Consider the following 22,733-nt stretch of genomic DNA (forward strand, 5'->3'; position numbering starts at 1 on the left):
AAGCAACATCCCATGTATCATCTATTGGCACACAAGACCAGGATTTACATGGGGTTGAGAAAAGGTATTGTCTACCTTACTGTCACAACCTTAGGTAGGATGGGAACTCAATCAGACATGCCTAAGCCTCCCCAAAGTCTAGGATTCTTGGGCCAGATGAACAACCTTTTTTAGCAGTCGCTAATGGGTCGATTTCCCATTCGCTACCGTTAGGAATTCTGGTGGTATGTACAAACCCTATTTTGCGATTCGGTAACCAATTACTGACTCACAAAATAGGGTTTGTGAGTCACTATTAGGAAGGGGCATGCCACGGGCATCCCATCCTAATAGCAAGTTGCAATTTTCTGTTCAATTGTTTTTTAACCATGATTGTGGACGTAAAACACCCGTAGTGTACCACCAACTTCAAGTAGGTGGTAAGCCACGCGCAAACAGAAAGGGGTGCCCAGAGGATCCCTGCCCCTTTGTGAATGAATGCGAAAATATTTTTTAAGAGCAGGCAGTCATCCCACGAACCACTGCCTGCTCTTAAAAAATGAAACAGAAATGTTTAATTTTTCTTTTTGTAAATGCATTCCATTTTCCTTTGAGGGCTGCATTTAAAAAAAAACCTGCTTCATTGAAAAAGCTGTCACTGGCATGGTGGTCTGCTGACTCCAGCAGGCCACCATTCATGTGAGTGCTGCCCCTTACAAATGGGTCACAAATTGTGACCTGACTCATGAATATTGAGACCCCATTAGGAACTGCAAACAGTGTCTGAGACACTGTTGGACATTCCATTTGGTGTGTGCAAATTTCGAATTGCAAAACGTTGCAATTTGCAACTCGTAAAATAGAGTGGTCATACATCTGGCCCATTGTTACTTATATTACTGACAAAAGCATTTGGAACAAGGCCCTGGGGAACAAGGAGAAAAGTTCATAGGAAGTGGGAAATACTAGAATATGTGAAGTTCCAAGCTCCTTTCATTCCTTGTAATGAAAAGGAAAAAACACAATCGCCAACATTCTATATGCATATGTAATCTTGCTATATTTATAAAGTTAGGCATACAGTATTTGTAATGCAATTCGCAACCTGGAGTCTATGGAGCACCTTCACCTACAGTGTGAATGCAAGGATTGTAGGCTGAAAGGAGCTGAGTAAGTGAAAGAGACAAGAAAGAAGCAATGGCAAAACAATTCCTGCCTAAAGGCACCTAGCCGCAGGAACACAAGTCGAAAACAAATGTGCAACTGAGGGTAAGCTGGGTATCAACCAGCAAGCACAGTTGCTACGCAAAGTCCACCTGAAAGTGAAACCTTCTTCGACTGCTCTTCCTACCATGACCCGGAAGAGGAAGCAAAACCAGGCCATCACAGTGAACCTCTGCCATATTGTAGTGGCTAAGTCACTGATATTTGCATATATATTTTCCCAACCACAAAGATACCTATTGTAGTGGTCTCAGAATCATTTCAAGTAGAAATTGCCCAACCAGGATTGAACCTGTCCCCCACAGCTCGCACAATCTCTTCAAGAGCAGGAACCTGCAGAGTTGCATAGAAGAATAAAAGCACAAGTGCTACCCTTAGTATCAAAAGCACTATGACGCACACATGCCTTGGTGGGTCATTTGCTATAATAAACACTTTAACAATTTACTGTAGTGGAAGCTAAAGAAAAGGTAGTTGAGGGAACACGTTTCTGTAGTCCACTTAAAAAGCTGTGGGTAGTAATGTTCTAGTAGTCCTCAATACAGATAAAAAATGAAGGGACTTATTTACAAGCCCCTTGTGCCACTTTTGCTTCACTTTTCCCATTGTAAAAGCGATGCAAAAGTGGCGCAAGGGGCTTGTAAATCTGCCCCTAAGTTCATATAGATCACATGAGTAGTTAACCTTTTAACCGCCCCTCGCTTGCACTTTTAAACATGTTATTTTTACATTTAAACCCTTAAACACAAGGGAACATTTTATCTCATTGGACCAACAAGAAGTAACTGAAAGAATGAAGAGAGCGTAGGGCCACACAATAGTTTATTTCTAAACAAAACGAGCACCAATTTAGTGCACATCCGAAACCTTTCTCAAAAAGTTGAATATCCAAAAGAAGAAGTCAACTGCAAGTGTCACAAAATACAATGAAAATTGATTTGAGAGAGATAATTGTAAACAAAGATTTAGTTTTTTTGAATTTAAAATGCTTTATTGAACTTGTATGGAGAGACAGATATAAAGTAAACACAATATTCAAAACAGTACAATTCAAACACAGTGAATAAAAGAAATATATGCAAGCTGAACAGTTTAACACCTTCGGTGCTCATGACGGCTCCCGACCGGCATGAGTCACAGTAGAGGTGTGCTCATGACTGGTGGGAGCCATCAGAATGTTGCTGCTCTGCCGCTCTGACCACATGCGGTTAATTCCCGCCTGTGCGGGAGAATTAATCAATGGGTGGAGTTATAATGGCTCCTGGCCGTCATGAGCACACGCCCACCATGATTTATGACGGCCAGGAGCCGTCATAAGTACCTGAGCGCCACGCCCAACACTGCCCCCCCTTGCACCGTTGCAAAATTCACGCTGCGGCAAAGTGGTTAATATACCCGAGCTCAAATTGGAAAATATAAATCAACCATTTACAAAACAATATACATTTTTAGGAGTAAATAAAGATTTCTAATCGTGAACATTGAAACAAACTAAGACATGATCTTTGGCATATGCTATGCATTCTGAAGATTGTTTGAATAATGGAAAAGGTCAAGATGTCCAAAGGGGAAGAAGCAGCCGCAGCCTTTGGAGGTAGTTGGGATGGGGAGAAATGCGGGGCGGGGGATGCTAAAAACTGGAATATGGATAATTGGAGGTAAGTAAACAATTGAATTAATGAAACGAATTTTGTAGCGCGCGCTACATCGCATGTTGCCATGCAGGGCGCACTACGTTTTATTTATTCAATTGTTTACTTACCTCTAACTATCCCTATTCCAGTTTTTAGCACCACCCACCCTGCCACTCCCCCGCCCCACCTTTCTGCCCCACCGCAACTCCCTCCACGGGCCGCGGCCAGGAAGAAGGGATCCACACACGCTGCTAACTGATGAGAACACTGCATCAACCAATTCATTGCTTTAAGTCAACTAAGTGAGATGTGCTTAAAAATTAATAAAGGGTACCCTTTTGATCCCAAGTGTGAATCATGGTCGAATCAGTCCTTCATCCTTTGGATGTCATTAAATTGAATACAATTCTATTTGGGTAATATTAGTAACTGTTTTGTTACAGTCCTATAAATTAGCTAGACCGGAGGCAGCAGGTGCTACACCAATACAAGTGATAATAGCACTTAAATATAAAAAAGATGTAATAAAAAAACATTTTCTAGGCACATATTTTTTTTCTGCCAGGGTTATTAGCACTAGCAGCCCTTTCACCACTGCACACTATCATCACTTCTCTGCAAGGTTCACATACACTAAGCAAGAACAGAAGCTATATCATGATTCCTTTCTGTGTACTGCACCAACAGAGATGGAGTCTATGCATTTATTTTGCCTATTTTTTTTATATATTTTCCGAAGTATTTTTTAGTTAATGCATATGCTACTGACAGCAATGCTCAGAGACATGACAAACCAATTACCGCCCTATGCTGTTTGTATTATTGTTCTATTTTTATGTTTTCATATTGTTTTTATAATATCCCACAAATATTCTTGTGACATATTATCACTTCAAATCTCCTTTCAAAACATAGTGCTAAAAGGTGTTTGAACCAAACATTGCCTCCCTTACCTCAAAGAACATGTCATAGCCTAATGTGAGAAACGAGGTTGTTGGTTAACTGGGGTATGAGCCGTGTCTCAAGCAACAGCCACAATTCTTGGCCGATTGAACCACAGGAATTAAATGAACCTGTGCTTGACCCTGTGTAGCCTAGAAAAGAAAGCAGTCAAGCTTCACTTTGAGGTTACGTGTAAAGTATTTGTGCAACACACAAACAGTAATAAAGTGAAACAAAATGCAAGAACACTCCCCCACTAATTTAGACAAATAGAGGGCGAGTCAAAGTAAAAAAAATATGGCTGAATATTGTGATAGAGAATTGGTTGGATACAAGAAGTGGATTGGGCCCGGTCAGAACTTACCGTTAGTAAAGTTCAGTGGGCAGGTGGTGTCCGAAGAGGAAGTGTCATCTTTGGGGAACTGCTGGTTGAATTCGCAGTGAAGATGTCTACATTCAGACTTAATCTATTTTCGGGAAGTCATGAAGCTCCAGCAGGACGAGGCAAGAGGCTGTAGGGAGTGGACAGTCCTGGAGGCTAGATGCTCCTTTGGTGAAGGGCCACTGAACAGGATTTGCTGATGAAGAGAAGAACACACAGGGAGCAGTCACAATCCACCTTGGGCATCAAGACAAGCAGGTTGGTACCAGTCTTTTCTCAGTTCTCAGACCATTTTTTAGCCAGGAATGTTACCAAGTGTTGGATTATGGCAATCTGGGCATCTTAAGTACAACTAACAAGGTCCAGCACTAGAGGGGAATCACTTGGGTGGTAAGGACTCACTCAGACTGGGCCCCGGTGTGCGTTGAAGATAAAGGAAGTCTGTTTTGTCTCTGTGGGTTTGAACAGGAGGTCAGTAAATTAGCCCTTGAAGACACTCTAGTAATCCTAGGTTCAGGTGAAAAAGCAGGGCTCAAGCATTAGGGCAGTCCTTTGAGTGAACAACACATGTCCAAGCAGCAAAGTAAGTAGCCCTTCCAGGTACAGGAAAGTATTCTTGTTGGAGTACACAGCAGGCAGTCCTCTTACAATCATTGTATAGGTCCAGAAAGTTAACCGGAGAATCAGACACAGGGCCCTATTTTTATACAAGGGCCTTCTTTTAGGAGGAGAAGTTTCTAGAGGTTTCTCTTTGAAGTGATTGGAATTTCCAGACACCCCTGCCCTGGCTCCAATCTTGCTGCAGGAACAATGCATTGGTGACAAGCCCTTTGTATGAAGACAGAGTGAAGCCTATTCAGTACAAGTGGGGCTGTGCCCAGCTCCAGCCCCGCCATCAAGCCTGCAAATGGCCCATTCAGGCACACCACTCCCTCTATTTTGTGACTGTCTGGGAAGAATTCACAAAATGTAACTGCCACCTACACCCAGTCATGTTATCTAGGACAGGCTGCAGGTCCCAAACGGCGGAGGGCAGGAAAAGGTCAACTTTCTAAAAGTGGCATTTTCCAAATTGTAATTTAAGATCTGACTTTACCATTAAAGAGGATTTTTAATTACAAGGTAATCAATAGAAAACATAAACTGCTTGTCTGTACCCAATCAAGACAGCATTTATTCAATGTTTTCCTATACGACAAGGAGGCCTCACAGCAGTGAAAATCACAATTCGGAGTTTTTCACTACCAGGGCATCTAAAACTTAAAAGCACATGCCAACCTTTTATGGACTATCTAGGGCCTTAAGGGTGCTTTTTATGTAATAAAAGGGGAATTTAAAGCTTAGCAAGAAGAATTGTCAGTTTAAAACTGTATTCATGCTGCAATGCCAGGCCTGTGGTGTTCTAAGGGGCTACTTATATGTGTGAAGCAAATAATGCTGCAGACCTATTAGTAGCATTTAATTTACAGGCCCTGAGTATTTGGCATACCTCTCTATAAGGGACGTATAAGTAAACTGAATATGCCAATCGGTTAACCCTTTGCATGCTTATGATGAGCTCAGCTTGTCATAAGGCACAGTGGAGCTGTGCTCCTGACGAGCTGAGCTCGTCATAACTGCAGCGGACGGCCCACGTGGGGCTAATTCCCCGCCTGTGTAGGCATTGTAAAGGAGTGGGCGGAGTCATGATGAACCCAGCTAGTCATGAGCACATCTCCACTGTGCGGTATGACGAGCTGGGCTTGTTACGAGCACTGCTGCGCGTGGCCCCTCCCGGCCCTCCCCCCGCTCCACTGGGAAATTAGACCCACGTGGAAGGGGTTAAAAAACTATTTTACCATGTTTACGGGAGTGAGCACAAGCACTTTAGTGGTAAAGTACACCAAGATCTAAGGCTAAGAAAAATGACTATCAGCAACATAAATGGAGGGACAAGGGGAGAAGGTATGGGGTAAGACTATCCTGAGGCTGGCAAGTGTAACACCAAGCCAAAAATGTTTAGTGATACAGCACTATATACTTCTAGAGTGTCTATAAACCTGAAACTCTAGTAGAGTCTAAAGAAACTTAGAAAACAAGATTGTTCTGTTGTTTGAGTCCCATTGACATAAGCAACACACTTGGTGGGTTATTTAGGGTGTGAGGAAGTAGCAGCATATCTTTCCCCATCAATATTAAAGTTCGCAGACTCATATAGCGGAATGGGAAATGCTAGTTGTACACTGTGGGAGTCTCATGTGGTTTCTCCAGTCCAAACAGATAGATAAGAGAAAGAAGTGCACACCAAGTTATCTAAAAGGTACCTTTATGGGATGCTGCAGTACAGACAAGTGTTGGCTAACACTTTATTATACTAAACGAATTAAGATGCAGAGGAGATCTGCATGTGCTGTTTCTCCAGCCCAACCATTTGAGCTGATGTCCCGGACTACTGAACATAGTGTTCCTCACTGTACCAGCTTTAGGGCAGAGCAAACCTGACTAGATTGCTTCGGTTGAGTCTTGGCGATCCCAAATATTGAACTCTATGTATGGCCCTCACACGTAGGTAGAAAACTCCCTTCTCATTAGTGCCATTAGTTCATGTTTTTTATTCAGTAACAACCCTATGATTCAACCGTTTGCTTCTGTGAAACACAATATTTTGACTACTGTGCATTCTCTGCAAATTTCACAGCCTTAGCTGCAACAGCCACACTGGCGGTTGAATGAAGCATTTAGAGATGCCCCCTAGGCAGGAGCGGATCATTAAATGTGGTGAGTGGCCCTCCATCAGAGGAGCAGATGCAATAGCCCTGGCTGGTCTCACGGGCTGGTGGACCACCCACCATGGTCTAGATGAACCTCTCAGCCACTAAAGAGCATTATACAGCCGCAGTGCCATAATGGGAAGGTTTGGGGCTGGATTTGCATTAGTGGTGGCTGGTTTGGTTACTGGGTGCTGGTTTTGCAGTGGTGCTATAATATCAGCCCACAGTAACAAAAGAAGCTGCGCTTCACACTTGCACCAGACACTCCTCCTGAGGGCTGGTCCGATAAAATTGCCAGGGTTACTTTGAGTTCCCAGTCAAGCCCCGTACATCCATGGGACACTTAACACATCATAACCAAATTCAAGAATCTCTGAGTCATGAAATCCAATTGTATTCTTTTCAATGCTAAACGAACATTTTTCTGCTGAATGATGCATTTACACAATCAATACACTTTGGATGGGAGTTTTGTCTGTGCTGTTTTTATTATATACTGCACAGTAACAGGAATGAATTAAGAAAACCTATACTGTGTGTTTCAAATATCAATAAGGCTTCTCAACTTGACTGAAATTCAGTCACATGAAAATATTTATTAACTTACATATTTGCCCTTCAAAGTGAAAAGCACAATAATATAGGCCTACGTGGAAGCAGAATTTCCATTACTTTAAAAGACATTTTTATGCTGTAAAATATCAGATATTTTGACATTTCCATCAGAGCTTGCCTTATATCAGAGCTTAATGTCAGAGTAATCTAAAACCTTTTAGGCTTCATAGGTTTTCACTTTAAAATGCCTCACATTTTCAGCGAAAAGTTCCACAAAATGTTACTTTTACAGAGACAAAGAAGTAAAACTCAGTATGTGATCTGAAATCTAAAAGATGTTCCAGGTTGTTGAAAACTACATTTTGAATCCAATGTTTATTATACATATTAGTAGTGCTGATTTTTGACAGGGGTCTGACTGAAACTTATGATATTTAGAAATACTTTGTCAGACTGGCATCAAGAAATAGGAGCATAACCTCTTATTTATTAATGTATTTATTTATTTATTTATCATTTGTTTAACAATCCTGGCCTGCAGTGTATTAGGTAGTAATATGTATATCGCACTAGTACATTATATGGACCAGATAGAAAAAAATACAATGAACCTGCTGTAATTGGGTCATCAAATATAGTCCAGGTGGCATTCTTTCATGAATACACAAAAATACAGAAAGTTCAAATTCTTTATCGAGGTAATTAATACAGGTGTGTTTCGTCCTGGGGCCATATTACAAATAATTGCGCAGGCGCTAGTTGTCGCTGTGAGCCAGAGTTTGTTCCCAATAGCATTATAGAGGATCGGTTTGTAATGGGCTGTGATGTCGACCCAGACTTTGAGCTCTGTGTTTATGTGCATTAGCGTACAGACGCAAACGCACGTAAACACAAACATACTCTGGCGCACAGCAATAACTAGCGCCAGTGCAGTTAGGTGTAATACAGCCACAGATGTCTACAGCTTTAGTGTTTCAGTCTTTGGTGGCAGCACCTGGATTGTTTTTGGGCACATTTTCTGAATGTTAGTTGCTTGATATTTTTGCTTCTGAAGTCATTCTGTCCATTACAAATGTACTTGCTCTTCATCTACGGTTGGAAGGGGCAGCATCTTCAATCACCTGTTTATTAATATAAAATTATACTTTGTTTAAGGGTTGTATAGCAACAATGCTACTTTCAAAATGTCTTGCTAAGACGTGACTCAAATACCTTTACAAAGCACACCTGCTGAAATTAAGTACCTTGTATACCTTCATTCTGAACACATTAACTTTTTTCTTAAATATTTAGGTAACTGGCAAGGCACCGTTCATTATACAAGGTCTCTTTGGGAAACTGTATGTGATTCGGTCACAAAAGAGAATGAAATGTAGCTCTCCATCAATATAATCATCATCAATAGGTATTTATTTATACACGATATTGATATTTGTAAATCTGAAAGCTGTGCATTACCAAAAATGCTGCATTTTGATTGGCTCCGGACCAGTTGACAGCTACTCCAGAGCACTGTCACAAGCTTCATCTTCATTTCATCCTCAATATCCCTATGCCTTCTTCCCATAACAGCGGCCTGCGAGCATCGCAGCGTTGTAAAAGAAATCGGAAACTGCAGAAGAAGCAGCCTTATAAGCATTCACTTCCTTGTGGAAAAGGCTGAATATGTGCATGACAATGGGATTTATCTCTGCTACTACTAGTTTCTGTAATAAACAAGTCATAAAAAACATTCATTTGTATATGTTTGTACTAAATATTTAAATTGTGCAGAATCTGTGAAAGTAGTGTAGTTTACAAATGTTTTCACTGGTTTTGTTTTTAAAAAAGGAGCCTCATTTTTCTCTCTGCCGCTTTACTTATTTTAAAACATGTTTTAAATAATTAACCTTCAATTAAGTCATTTACAGATTGTACAACTCACCATGCTTTATACATGTATAGTTTAAATGTGCTTTATCATTTCCTTATATTCAGCTCAACAAAGTATTTCGAGGCCAAGGCAAAGTGCAGATTCATGCAGGCAAAAGCAGCTACTGGCAATGGGAAGGGGGGGGGGATAACATTTTTTTTTTAAACAGCAACTCATTCAGAGGTTTTGACTAACCAGTGGACCACAAATGTATTAATTTTAAAATATCTTCCTGCACCTAAACAAATCTACTCACAAATATTTAAATAGAATATTAAAAAACCTTTCATATGTACCAAGATGTTCCTCTTGTTTTAATTAACGAGGTAAGTCACAGAAAGGATGGGTAGCCTGAGTAAAGGTGCCATAAATGTCCAAAAACCAATAATTATCCCCTATTTTAAACTAGCTTGTTTAATATCTTCATTAACAGTTGAGTTTGAATTTAATTTGAATTTAAAAACATTTATTGAGCGCACTTATACCCAGCGGTTTCATGGTGCTTTAAGGACTACGACCAGCGGCAACAGCAGAAGGAGAGACTAGGCAGCGAAGGCTCTGGAGAATAAGAATGTTTTCAAATTTTTCCGGAACTCCAAATAGGAGGATGAGGTTCTGAGTGTCATAGGAAGGGAGTTCCAGAAGACAGGTGCAAGGGCCGCGAATTTCGCCCCGCCTGCTTTCTTTTTCTTGAAACGGGGTGTAGCCAGGAGTGCCATATGGGTGGAGCGGAGTTCTCTACCCGGCAAATAGGGCCTGATGGCTGAGCAAATAAACTCAGGGGCGGTGCCCATCCTGGCCTGAAAAGTGAGGCAACCTAGCTTGAATTGGGCCTGCTCTCTCACAGGCAGCCAGTGCAGCGACTTCAGCAGTGGGGTAACCCGGTAGAATTTGGGTATCCCATGGATCAGGCGGGCAGCCTGATTTTGCACTAGTTGCAGGCGGTGTATAGTGTAGGCCGGCGCGCCATTATAGATTATGTTCCCATAATCGAGGCGCGAGAGCACCATTGCCATCACAATTATCTTAAGTGCAGGGAGGGAGAAAAAGCGGGATATTTTCCTAATTGTCCGGAGGGAGAAGAAACAGGAAGATACCACCGAGCTGACCTGGGTGTGTACAGAGAGTTGAGAATTGAGGAAGATCCCGAGGGTTTTAACTTTAGGGACCGAATGTGGGGGGACACCAAGTGAAGGGGGCCAAAAGGAGGGGGACCAGGGGCTGCAACCACCTCCTGTCAAGACCAGCTCTGTCTTGTCAGGGTTGAGTTTGAGGTGGTTGCAGTTCATCCAGTCCTGAATGGATAAAATAACGGTTTGAAAGTTCTGGGCAGAAGAAGGGGAGTGGGAAAGATTAAAAATAAGCTGGAGGTCATCGGCGTAGTTGATCACCGTGACCTCGAGCAGCTGCAACATAAAAATGAGGGGATAGATGTATAAATTAAACAAAAGAGGGGATAAAGAAGAGCCCTGGGGGATGCCGCACTCCACCTTTCGTGAAGAGGCAGCGAAGCCAGCGAGATGGACAGCCTGTGCCCTGTCGCACAGGAAAGATTTAAGCCAAGAGAGGGCTGAGCCCTCTATGCCCGCCGCCCTGACACGGGTGAGGAGGATGGAGTGATCCACCGTGTCAAAAGCGGCGGACAGGTCCAGCAGGACAAGTCCTTGCGAAAGGTTGGTGTCAATACCCTCGCGGAGTCCGTCCATCACTGAGATCACTACCTTCTCCGTGGAGTGCAGAGGTCGAAAGCCCGCCTGACAGGGAGAGAGGCAATGGTTTGCCTCCACATAGGTGCTCAAAGTGCTGGTGACATGTGTTTTTAGGACCTTTCCCAAATAGGGCAAAAGGGAAATGGGACGGTAATTGGATGGGGATAGGGGATCAGTGCCAGCTTTTTTTAGAATCGGGATAGTGACCGCAGATTTGTGAGAGCTGGGGACAACATTGTTACTTAATGAATCATTGAGGAAAGTGAGGGGGGGTAGGGCAAGCCGAGAAGATCTCTCTTAGGACGTGGGCGGGACCAAAATCCAGGGGGGAACCCGACTTCACCCGTAGGAGCAAAGGAAGAAGTGAGTCCTTGGTCAGCAGGGGGATACTAGCCAATTTAGCGGCAATTGGAGGGGGGAAGTATTGACAAATGTTGACGAAGAAGGTGGGATGTTAATTTTGATCTGCGCGACCTTCTCAATGAAAAATTAATTGAGCGAGTTGCACAGATGTTGGTCGGGGGGAATCTTAGCCGTTGCTCTGTCGGATGCTGCCAGTTCATGAACGGTAGCAAAGATCTCTTTGGACTGGGACTCCGCCGCTAGTATCCTGCCTGAGTAGTATTCTGTCTTAGCCTCGAGGATGCCTTTTTTATAAGTCTATAGGACACAGAGGTATACAGATTTTAGTGAAGGACAGTAGGCTCTCCTCCAGGCTCGCTCAGCTCTCGGTGCAGCTAATTTTTTCACCTTGAGGTCAGAGTTGAACCACCTGTTAGCTGCATGGGCCCGTTTGACCGTGATCCGTCTCAGGGGGGCAAATTCATCGCCCGTTTGAGTCAGCCAGTTATTGATGGTTACCAGTTGAGCTGGAGCAGCAAGACCTGAGAGGTCAGGACTGATCTTGGACAAGGACGAGCAGAGGGACGGCATGTCAGCTTTGCCCCATTTCCTGATCCAAGTGTTCTTGGGGAGCAAGGGCTTAACTTCGGGGGCTAGGGCAAGGGAAAATGAAATAAGTGAGTGGTCCGACCAGGGACAGGGAGAAATTATGGGGGGAGTTGTGGGGACATTCAGAGCCCAAATTTGGTCCAACGCATGACCGTGAATGTGGGTAGGGCTATGAATATGAGGTACAAAATTAAGGCTGGTCATGAGATCAGTAAACACCTTAGAATGGGAGCTTTCAGCAGGATCATTTGGCCAGAAATTGAGGTCCCCTAAGACTAGGACTGACGAATTGTTTATCACCAGTGTAGCCAGGTGCTCTTGGAAGCTGGGAATGAAAGATGGGGTGGGTCGTGGGGGACGGTAGATAAAAACGCAGGTCAAGGGGATATGATATGAGGTCGAACGCGCTACCAAGTAGTCTACTTCTAGGATTAGGGGGGAGGGGAGCATCTGGAAGTGGAGATCAGCGCGAGCTATCAAGGCCACTCCACCGCCCGTCTTGCCCTCCGGCCGATCCACTCGGATGGCAGAGTGTGAGGGGGGCAATGCAGCTAGAACGTTGGGCAGGGAGTCAGCCTTGAATCAGGTCTCAGTTAAAAACAGGAGGTCGGGTTCGTGAGTGTCAATATAATCAAATAGCTCGTACTGATGTTGAACAGCTGACCTGGTATTGAGTAGGGAGGCCGAGATGTTAAATACCGGTGTATGAGAAGTGAAAGAGGGGGTGGAGAGAAGGGCAAGGATATCAACTGAGAAACAATATCCGGGGGAGAGCGAGGGGGCGAAGTGAACAAGCCAAGGGAAGTCACACAGGAGGATACAGAGGGTAGGATAGAACCTGGGATCCAGTAGGAGCAAAGCTGAGGTAACGAATAGGTAATCAGATGGGCAGAGTAGGATGCCCCTAGCCCCTGCCGGCCGCGGACGGGCGCAGACAGGCTTAACTCAGGCGCAACTACGGCGCACCTTCGTCGCGCCCCCTGCGCTCGTCCGCTGCGCTGACACATGGTGGCCGTTTAAATAGAGGAGTGACGAGGGGGGTGTGTCAAGGGTCCCGTGCGCCGGCCAACCCGACCCAAGATGGCGCCCGCGGCTGCTGAGAGCCCGCCCCAGCGATCAGCCCACAGCCGGCCGCCGTGAAGCCCCTGAAACAAAAATTAAGTCAGTAACCTGTCAACTTTGAACACAGGTTAGTTACAGCGCAATAGTGGCACAAATTAAAATACAGTTAAGATAAACCGCCGCTACTCACAATCAGCAGGGCGGAAGGTAAAACAATGCACAACTCTCCAGCTATCGCGCGCTAGTCCTCTGCCACCGGGCAGCGTCGCAATCGCTGGGGAAAGGAAGCGCTGACTCCTAAATAGAGGAGTGACGAGGGGGGTGTGTCAAGGGTCCCGTGCGCCGGCCAACCCGACCCAAGATGGCGCCCGCGGCTGCTGAGAGCCCGCCCCAGCGATCAGCCCTCAGCCGGCCGCCGTGAAGCCCCTGAAACAAAAATTAAGTCAGTAACCTGTCAACTTTGAACACAGGTTAGTTACAGCGCAATAGTGGCACAAATTAAAATACAGTTAAGATAAACCGCCGCTACTCGCAATCAGCAGGGCGGAAGGTAAAACAATGCACAACTCTCCAGCTATCGCGCGCTAGCCCTCTGCCACCGGGCAGCGTCGCAATGAGTGCGCATTTAATTTAGCCTGCCCCATAAAAAACCCTATTTATTCAAATGCTTTTATTCCAACAAAATGGTATTTAGAAATACCTCTCCAATGATCTAAATGCAGATTGTTCACTAGCTAATTGTTCATTAGAACTTTGTAGTGATTGTGAAGTTACAATATAACACTAAGGGGTCGATTCCTATTTTGGACGGACTCAGGTCCGTCTGACATCACTCAGGAGCCCATCGGAATGGTTCGGTCGAAAAGGAATCCAGCTGGCAAATTCCGATGTGGTTGGAAGAGCTCAAAACATCGTTCGGAGCCCTTCTGACCCATATATGAATCAGGCCATTGGAAGTGAACCAACAGATTTCACTGTGGTGTTGGAAGTATGTTTCATTTGAGAACACATTGAAAATCTGTCCCTATTTTACCTTTCTAGAACACTAACGTAATGACTATGAGGAACTGAAACCCTTTGTTTTGTGCACTTACATTAGTATCCTCAATTGGAAATTATTCCATTTTTTATTCTACTTTTTTTACAATATAACCATAGAAAAAACAAATGTTAACAATTCAAGATCTATTGAAATTTTGTAATAAATGTTAATAAAATATAAGGATTTGCTAAAAATATTTGTAAAGCTTTTCAATAGAAGACTACCTATATTGAAAATACTAATAAATAAATGAATTAAAACCATTTACATTATTCATTAGCACATGACAAAAATGCAAACAATCAAATTTTGTTGTAAATAAATATAAAAAATTGTTAAAAAGTTAAACGTAAAATAATATATCTATTAATTAGGATATTTTGAAATTTTAAAATGACTGTACTAAACCTCTGAAAACTAAACAATATTGATTTACCTGTAGGACTCTCAGGAGGAAATAATTAACCACTTTAAATTGATTCTAGCATACATTACCATTGAAAATTGTGGCACATACTTTTGGTTAATGAACCTCCTGTTGTGATAATGTCATCTCACATTCCCTTGTCCTCTCAGCATACTATATGTGATTTTTCTTATGCTTCCCTTCTGAACATTGTGTCTTTTTCTGGGGAAGGCGGCATCTCAAAGAGGAGGGGGCATGATCCAGAACCACTCTCATATCAAAGGCTCACCACTTTTATTAGGTTTGCAGAGGGACTTGATTCCCCCTTACACCCACTCTTTGTGAAGTCCTGCCTCAAACCACTAACTCACCTTCACCGTTTTGTTTATTAATTCCCCATTCATTTCACATGCACTGTTACATTCCTCATTGAGGGGCAGGTGGGAAAACATTTGGCAACTCATGGAGTGTGCACTTAAGACCGCTTACCATTAAAGCTTACCAACATTGGGGAAAGCATTTGACTCAATGGTGGTACACATACTTTGGGGGATCAAATGCGCTCTTTCCTCTTCTAATTCTCCAGTTTAGGAAAAGTGGTGTAGACCGGGGGGTTTGAATTTACTATCCACATTCCAAACTAAGCCACTTTGGAAAAGTGTTGGACTCTCTAGGTCACATATACTATTCGAACTCCAAACATAGCCACCATTGAGAAAAAAAACCTCACCCTTTTGGGAAGTGTCCTACTAGTAGGAAGGGGGTACAATATTCTTTTCTCAATCCAAACTTAGACACTTTTGAAAATAATACAAACATAAACTATTATGTTGGAGTCATTAATATAACACCACATACTATAATTAAAAATGTAAATTCTCAAAACTGAATATCTAGTTTTATAAAAGAAAAACTAAATGAAATCTATTTTATGTTAAATTAAACCCTTTTAACACAAATTCCAAAAAATGATGAACAATTCTAAAAAATATAACTAATGAAATTAACAAAAATGTATTTATTTATACTAAAAAATGAATACAACTTTGAGCCACCCCCTACAAATATTTTACACAAGTAAATACATTCTTATTAACACTGGTTATATTGATATGTATATACATGCAAACCCACTCATACACACAATTTCCCCCAAAAACTAGTTAATAAAAAACATTATTGATAAATAACAGTTAATCAATTAGATAATCGAATAAATATATTGCCGTCAACACTTTCCACCAAAATCCCTAGCAAACCCAGCAACCCGCTAGTAGAATGGAGAAACTGTAAATAAATGAATTTATAAAATCAATTAGAATATTAACAAAATAAAATTAAAACACATTTTTTTTTTAAATGAAACAAGCATAAGTAAATATTATTATCACAAGTAAAGTAAATTAACAAATAATAAACCTAAAAAATTACAAAGAGTTTCCACCCTACTCCCCTTCAAACAACCCCTCTAAATGTTTTTACGGAAGAATAGATGTATAGAAAACACACAAAAATATAAATAATGACTCAATAAAATTAAAACTACAAAAAATGAAACAAAAAATAATTCTTAAAATATACAATGATGCAAGAATCCCATTTATATACAATGCCATTGAAACAATCAATATGTCTACAGCTTTGTTTACTACAAATTTGCAAAAAAACAATATGCCTACCTTTGATATTTACACCCAGAATATTCTTGTAACTCAAAATTCAAAATGACTGCAGTGACGGAGTTCCGAAAGGAAGCTCTGGGATTTTGGACTACAACTTTCTAGTTTCCCTGATTTCCTCCCTGCCTATGTCTAGTTGAGTTCTACTCAGTGGGACTAGTGGTGATTGACTGCCCAACCCTGATTCTGCTCTGGAACTGAATGCGGACACTGACGGTGAGCTTTGTGGTTACTCCAGTGGTGTTGCAGCACTGAATTGCCGGATCCTCATTGTTCGTTGACTCATCACTGGAGTCGTAACCATGGGAGCTTTGTCACAAGGTGTGTGGCGTTGTGGGAGCCCAATTGCTCAAGTGACTTCTGACAATCTGCTGTGGGTGCAGCCTAGGAGCCTAAACACCCTTCCCTCCGTCACCCAGGAGAGGCTTTTCTGCTCCTTGCGGGTCAAGCCAGGTAGAGGCTGGTCTCTCGAAGGAGGCATTGAACGGCTCTGGGCAGGGGGAGGGAGCCTCACCGCCTTGTAGCTGACTTCCCGACTGCACACAGGCAGGCTCCTAGAACTGCTTGTGAACAGTTCTGTTCTGGTTTCTGGAGCCAGCCGTATGGTCCGTTGGAGGTCCTTATTTCAGGCAAATTTGTGCACATTTGTGGGGATGGCCAAGAGGTTCCATTACATAGATTGCAGTGACTGGGCAGGGCTAGGAAAGAATAAACTTCTGGCATCTCTTTCTGATGCGCTCATTATGTGCAATTGTTGTTGAGGGGATCTGATCAAGCTAGCCCTAACTCCTTCCCTTTTTATTAGTGCAGATCCAGCTTTTTGCTGCGGGAGCTCATCTTTCTGAGAGGGTGAGAATGGTTCCAGCGCTTCAGGCTGCAGGCTGGATCATGAGCATGCTCCTTGGACCATCTGGTCATGCTGTCTTCTTTTTGTGTACATGGTGGGTTGTACAGTCCCGATCTAGGGTCACTGGAGCAAGATGAAGGCACATACAATTAGCTTGAAATAGAGATAGGACTATCTTCTGTACTCAGTGACAAAATAAAGGTGGATCCTAATCATGTGGACTAGGCATGAAAGAAAGGTAGGACTAATCACCAGTTTTGTCTCTGGAGGACCTGTCCTGTAACGGTGCATCACCAATCTAACCTCACAAAGCATTTGCCTGTATTCTTTCTCGAACTGTCCACAGTTTTCCAGATGCCTTTGAGTCTCTACCAAGTCTATTGCCACATTTTTCCTACTCTTTGTAGGAATAAATCTTGATTGAGACTGGATGCAAGATTGCCCAAGATCCGGTTTCAACTTTTGAACAATAGAATATCCATTGTTTCTGCACACTTTGAGACAGATTCTCTATCTTTAGCATTCCCAGTTTGACATTCTTCTCCTCTTCCTCTATTGCTTCTCTCAACACCATGGCTCCAAACTTCAAGAACCCCAATGAGGTCCTGCTGTAATGGATGGGGCATTTTGTTTTTAAGATTGTGTATCCTCCTAACCTATCTAACAATGCTACTAACTTTTTTTTTTAAATAACCTTCTCAAAAGGAACCCTGAAATGCTTGTTTTAGATGTCTACTTCTGTACATCTAAAGCTGCCGTTGTTAAAAACCTTATCTTCTTCACTAACAGCAGATTCCAATGGAGGAGAGCCTTTATGTTGATGTTCCATTCCAAACCATTAAAGAAAACACCTCACGGTTTACATTCCATCTCCAATACTCAAAGCTGATCTGACCATTTTCCCATACAACAATGGGATAATTCTTATTAAAGCATCATACCGCAATCTAGAAAAATTTGATGAACTCTTTATGAGGATCAAAAATGTATTGCCTAACAGTAATCCAGCAGTATTTCCAAATCAAGGTCTTTCCTCCATATTGAATCTTTACCCCCTACCACCAGCTCTGTCTACTCCACCATTTCTACCTCCTTCTCTCATTTTCAGAGTAACCAACTAACTTGCATTAATTCCAAAACTTCTGAGGGAGAACCTAGGTGTCTAATCACAACTAAGGAATGCTGCATAACCAACCTGCCCTCTCCCTATACTCACAGGTCAGTTAATCTCAATTCTCTCCCACTTATAGCCATCAACAACAATAAGGTAGGGACCCTCAGGTCTTCCAACCAACCCTCTTCTTTACCACCTTCTCTGTCTTGTAAGACATGCTCATCTGACCATCAACACAAGATTGACAACAAAGGTTGTAATCTGACACCTTTGCCTGCTCCTTCTCTCACCTCATTCAATACCCCTCCCCCAAACCACAACCCCTTTGACCTCTCCCATTGCTTTACTACAAACAAATGAGGAATCTGCACCCACTACCACTGCTCATTCCTCTGATGGTTCACATTTACTACCTCTCCACGTACCACCCTAACATATATTTAAACACTCCCCGACATTAAGGCTAAACTGACTTACATCATCAAGGATCTTCATCTAGTCGAAGAGGGCCTTCAGAACTTATTACACTTCTCTGTGAAGATTGAAAAGGTTTTTGACCTTTACAGAACATCTGAGTGTAACCAATCTAACCTTCCCACACAGGTCAAACATATCCAAAGAAGTATCATGTCCATGGAATACTTATCGAATCCAAACTGAACCTCCCAATCTTACCCGAATCACATTCCTAGGCCACACAGGGTTACCGATCATTTGACTAATGAAGACATTAGCTTCCTTTTACTTTCTTACAATGCATTTCATATTGACTTATCTCCTTCCACATCCAATATCTAAACTATTCCTGCCAACCCATTTAGAGATTCCAGCATCACTTTCAGATCAATTAAATAGGAAACGTATTAACAGTCCATACTTCTTACATAGAAACTGTAGTAACCCATTTTACATTAAATTGATGTTTATTAACTGCAGTTCAATGGTAAGGCATGCAGCTGATATTGTTGACTTTATACTCACACATAAACTAGACCTCCTGATATTAACCGAACCCTGGCTCAATGACTATTCTACACAAATTCTGGACATTTTAGTTACCCCTGAATATGACATCATCAGATTAGATAGAACAGTTAAAGTTGCAGGCGACAATGCTTGCATCTACCACTCCAGTCTATCCATAAGACATACACAGTTGCCGTTGATTTCTTCCTGCAAACACTTGCCCATCGAGATCTTGAACAATGACAAGTTAGTATGCACTCTACACACGATCTATAAACCCCCGGATGACAATCTTCTTTTGATTGAAAAAATTATGGAATCCATATCAAAAAACTCTGACCAATTCCTGAATCATATCTTCCTTCTGAATTTCAACCTACACTGTGATGATGAAAACAATCCATTAATGTGCAGTTTCAAGTTTTTCCTCTCTGACCTTAACTTCACCCAATCATGCAAGAGTCCTACATGTAACAAATGATCTACACTAGACTAAGTCAAGCTAAAGAATATGTCATACAACTGAATGTCATAACACCTTCTGACTGGTCAGAACACTCCCTAATCTCCTGTCTCATATTGGAAAGGGAGTTGGCTAGCCTTGAACAACCTCATATGTCCAAACAATGGATCTGAGGAACATCAACGCAACAGATCTTATGTACTTGTGTAATAATCATCTGCTTTCACCGCCCAACTTGACAAATCTGGATGGACTCACTGAACGCTACATTTATTCCATGTTTGACATATTTGATACACTTGCCCTCATGCAGCTCAAAAAGATGCCTAGCAAACATTCAAAACCTTGGTTCAATGGGTTCCTTAACGTGGAACGATGTAAACTAAATATTGTATTGTGATCTTGGAGAAACTCCCCGACTATAACAAATTTCAAACATCTAAGAAGAAGAAGGAATGTGTATTTATAACAAGCATATCCATAGTGCCAAAACACATCACTTTAGGTCACAACTTAACAATGGAAAAAAAGACCTTATAACTGTTTGGAATCATCAACCAACTAACGAACCACTCAGGCATGCAAAGATTATCACTCAATGATTCACTACCCAATAGTGAGGAGTTCTAAGCACACTTCATTGGAGAAAAACAAAAAAGATTGACCTAGAACTTCCCTTAACAGACATGCATCATCAGCCTCTGCCCACTTCCTTCACACAACTTGTTGGCTTACCGGATTTTACCCCAAAAATCAGTGCAACATGGAATTCCTTTATACTTGCAAATAATGCTGAGCTCCACAACCACCTAAATGCACTAAAACCCTCAAACCATTTCATCGATCCTATCCCTACCAAATTCTTTAAAGAGCTTATAATTTCCATTTTCAAACAACTAATGGCCCTAAATTGCATCCCGCATGTTGTAGATTTTACTAAATCCCTGGGCATAACCGTGGACAAATATCTAAATATGCAAGACTACATCAGCGCAACAACAACTACTCAACTTATTAACGAAAGGCAAACTTATCCTACCGCCTGATGACATGAAACTAGCTGTCCAATCACTGGTCATCTTCCTTTTAGACTATGGTATTGTGACCCTGGCTGGGCTACCCAAAGCTAAACTGGCACCTTTAGGGGCTACTTTGAACTCTGATGCCAGACAGACTCCTCATGGAATCAAGTAAACCAGACCATATCAATCCAGATCTAATTCAACTTAACTTGCTCTCTCTTGATGCAAGGTTCTGGTACACGATTGTGTGTTTAGCGCATAACATGCTACATCACACTGCTTCTTAAGTGACAAAAAATCTTGAAATCTCAGAAATGAACTCAGGCCTTTGAAGTTACAATACTCTACTGCTGAAACCACAAAAGTTCAAAAAGAAGAAAACTTACAGCCGCACCCTCTCTGGCCTGGCTCCTAGAATATGGAGTGACCCTCCCTCCAAAATCAGAACGAACCCCTCAACAGCAGCATTAAAAAATAAGTCAAAGGATCACTTTTGTAGAGACAAATGTGACAATACACCAATTGCCTCCCTTAGTAACTCTCACCCCTTGTGTACAACTGTGGCCTGCCGCACTACTAAGCATTTTGTGCACTTGTAACCTCTTATTTGGTGTATCACTTTCTTTTATACCTGCTTAATGTCTATGATGTACAGCACTCTAATAGTCTAGCGGATCTTGTTTGTGCTATATAAAGCAATTCAAATATAAATATGAATGAATAACAAACATTTATTTTACAACCTTAAACTTGATAATGTCAAGTAACAAACACCTGAACATTGGTTTTTCACAGGGGCAAATGATAATTTCCTCAAAGCCCAACTCCACTACAGCGAATTTGCAAAACTCACATGAAGTAGACAGGGAGAAAGGGTATTGGGAAGAGACGATAGACTACAATGCTTCATCTCTTCTGGACTGACCTTGAGCTATGCTCCTCTTTGACTCCTGTAACAAAGAACACCATGTAACTACTATAACTGTACACTGTGACCCTCTGTAAATTACTTTCCCTGTGATACCTGTACCTCTACATTTGTTTGCTGCTCTCTTGTATGTCTAATTAATCTAATGTCTTGACCTTTCACTTCTCTAATACTGGTATGGTGTCATTATCTTGTAGACACCTGCAACGAAAACACATATAAATTCTATGGCTTCTCACCTTGTATTACAAACTTCCTCTATCTAAACCTCTGTTACTTGTATCTCACTTTTCTTTAGCTCACTGGTCACTGGTAATCTTATTTATTAATATTTTCCTTACTTTGCACAGATGATTTTATTGTTCTTTTTCCTATTTTATCTTCTCTTGTCTTTCAGAAAAAGAACACTGTAGCAGCAGTTTATGGTAAGTATATATATATATATATATATATATATATATATATATATATATATATATATATTCACTGAAAAAACCATAGGTTATAGACCATATATAGTTAGGAATTAGCATTTACAAAACCTTAAAAATTCACTGAAAAAACCATAGGTTATAGACCATATATAGTTAGGGATTAGCATTTAAAAAACCTTATTTTACTCGCACAAAACCATTGAAATTCGCATATATAGTTAGTTGCACTAACTATATATCGCGCACCCGCAATCCACTGCTGATGATGTCACATATTACATCAATCATGACATGGTCAGTGACATCACTGATGACATCATCCAGTGACTGTATGTTTCTGTAAAGTTAAAATATGTCTTACATATTGAAGAATGAGTGGATGTATACGTGTCTGGATGAAGGATTTAGTAGGTGCATGACTGACTGTATGAGAGAGTGATTAAATGTGTCTCACTGAGTGCATGGGTTAGTGACTAAACTGTCTTCATTTGTGCATCATTATATCTGTTGTTCTGTAAACTGCTGCATGTGTTGATCAGTAGCTATATGAGTAACTATATAGGTTATTGATTGGTTTCCCAAGTATTTGTATGGGAGAGTGAGTGTGTGGGTGGCTGGGAGGTGTGTGACTCTGTGCATAGATGTGTGAACAGTTGATTCACTAGATGTATGGGTTCTAAACTGCATGTGGAAACAGCTGTATGGGTGGTTGACTGTGTGCATGAGTATATT

This window comes from Lissotriton vulgaris, chromosome 11 (assembly GCF_964263255.1).
Source record: "Lissotriton vulgaris chromosome 11, aLisVul1.2, whole genome shotgun sequence".
NCBI lineage: Eukaryota > Metazoa > Chordata > Amphibia > Caudata > Salamandridae > Lissotriton > Lissotriton vulgaris.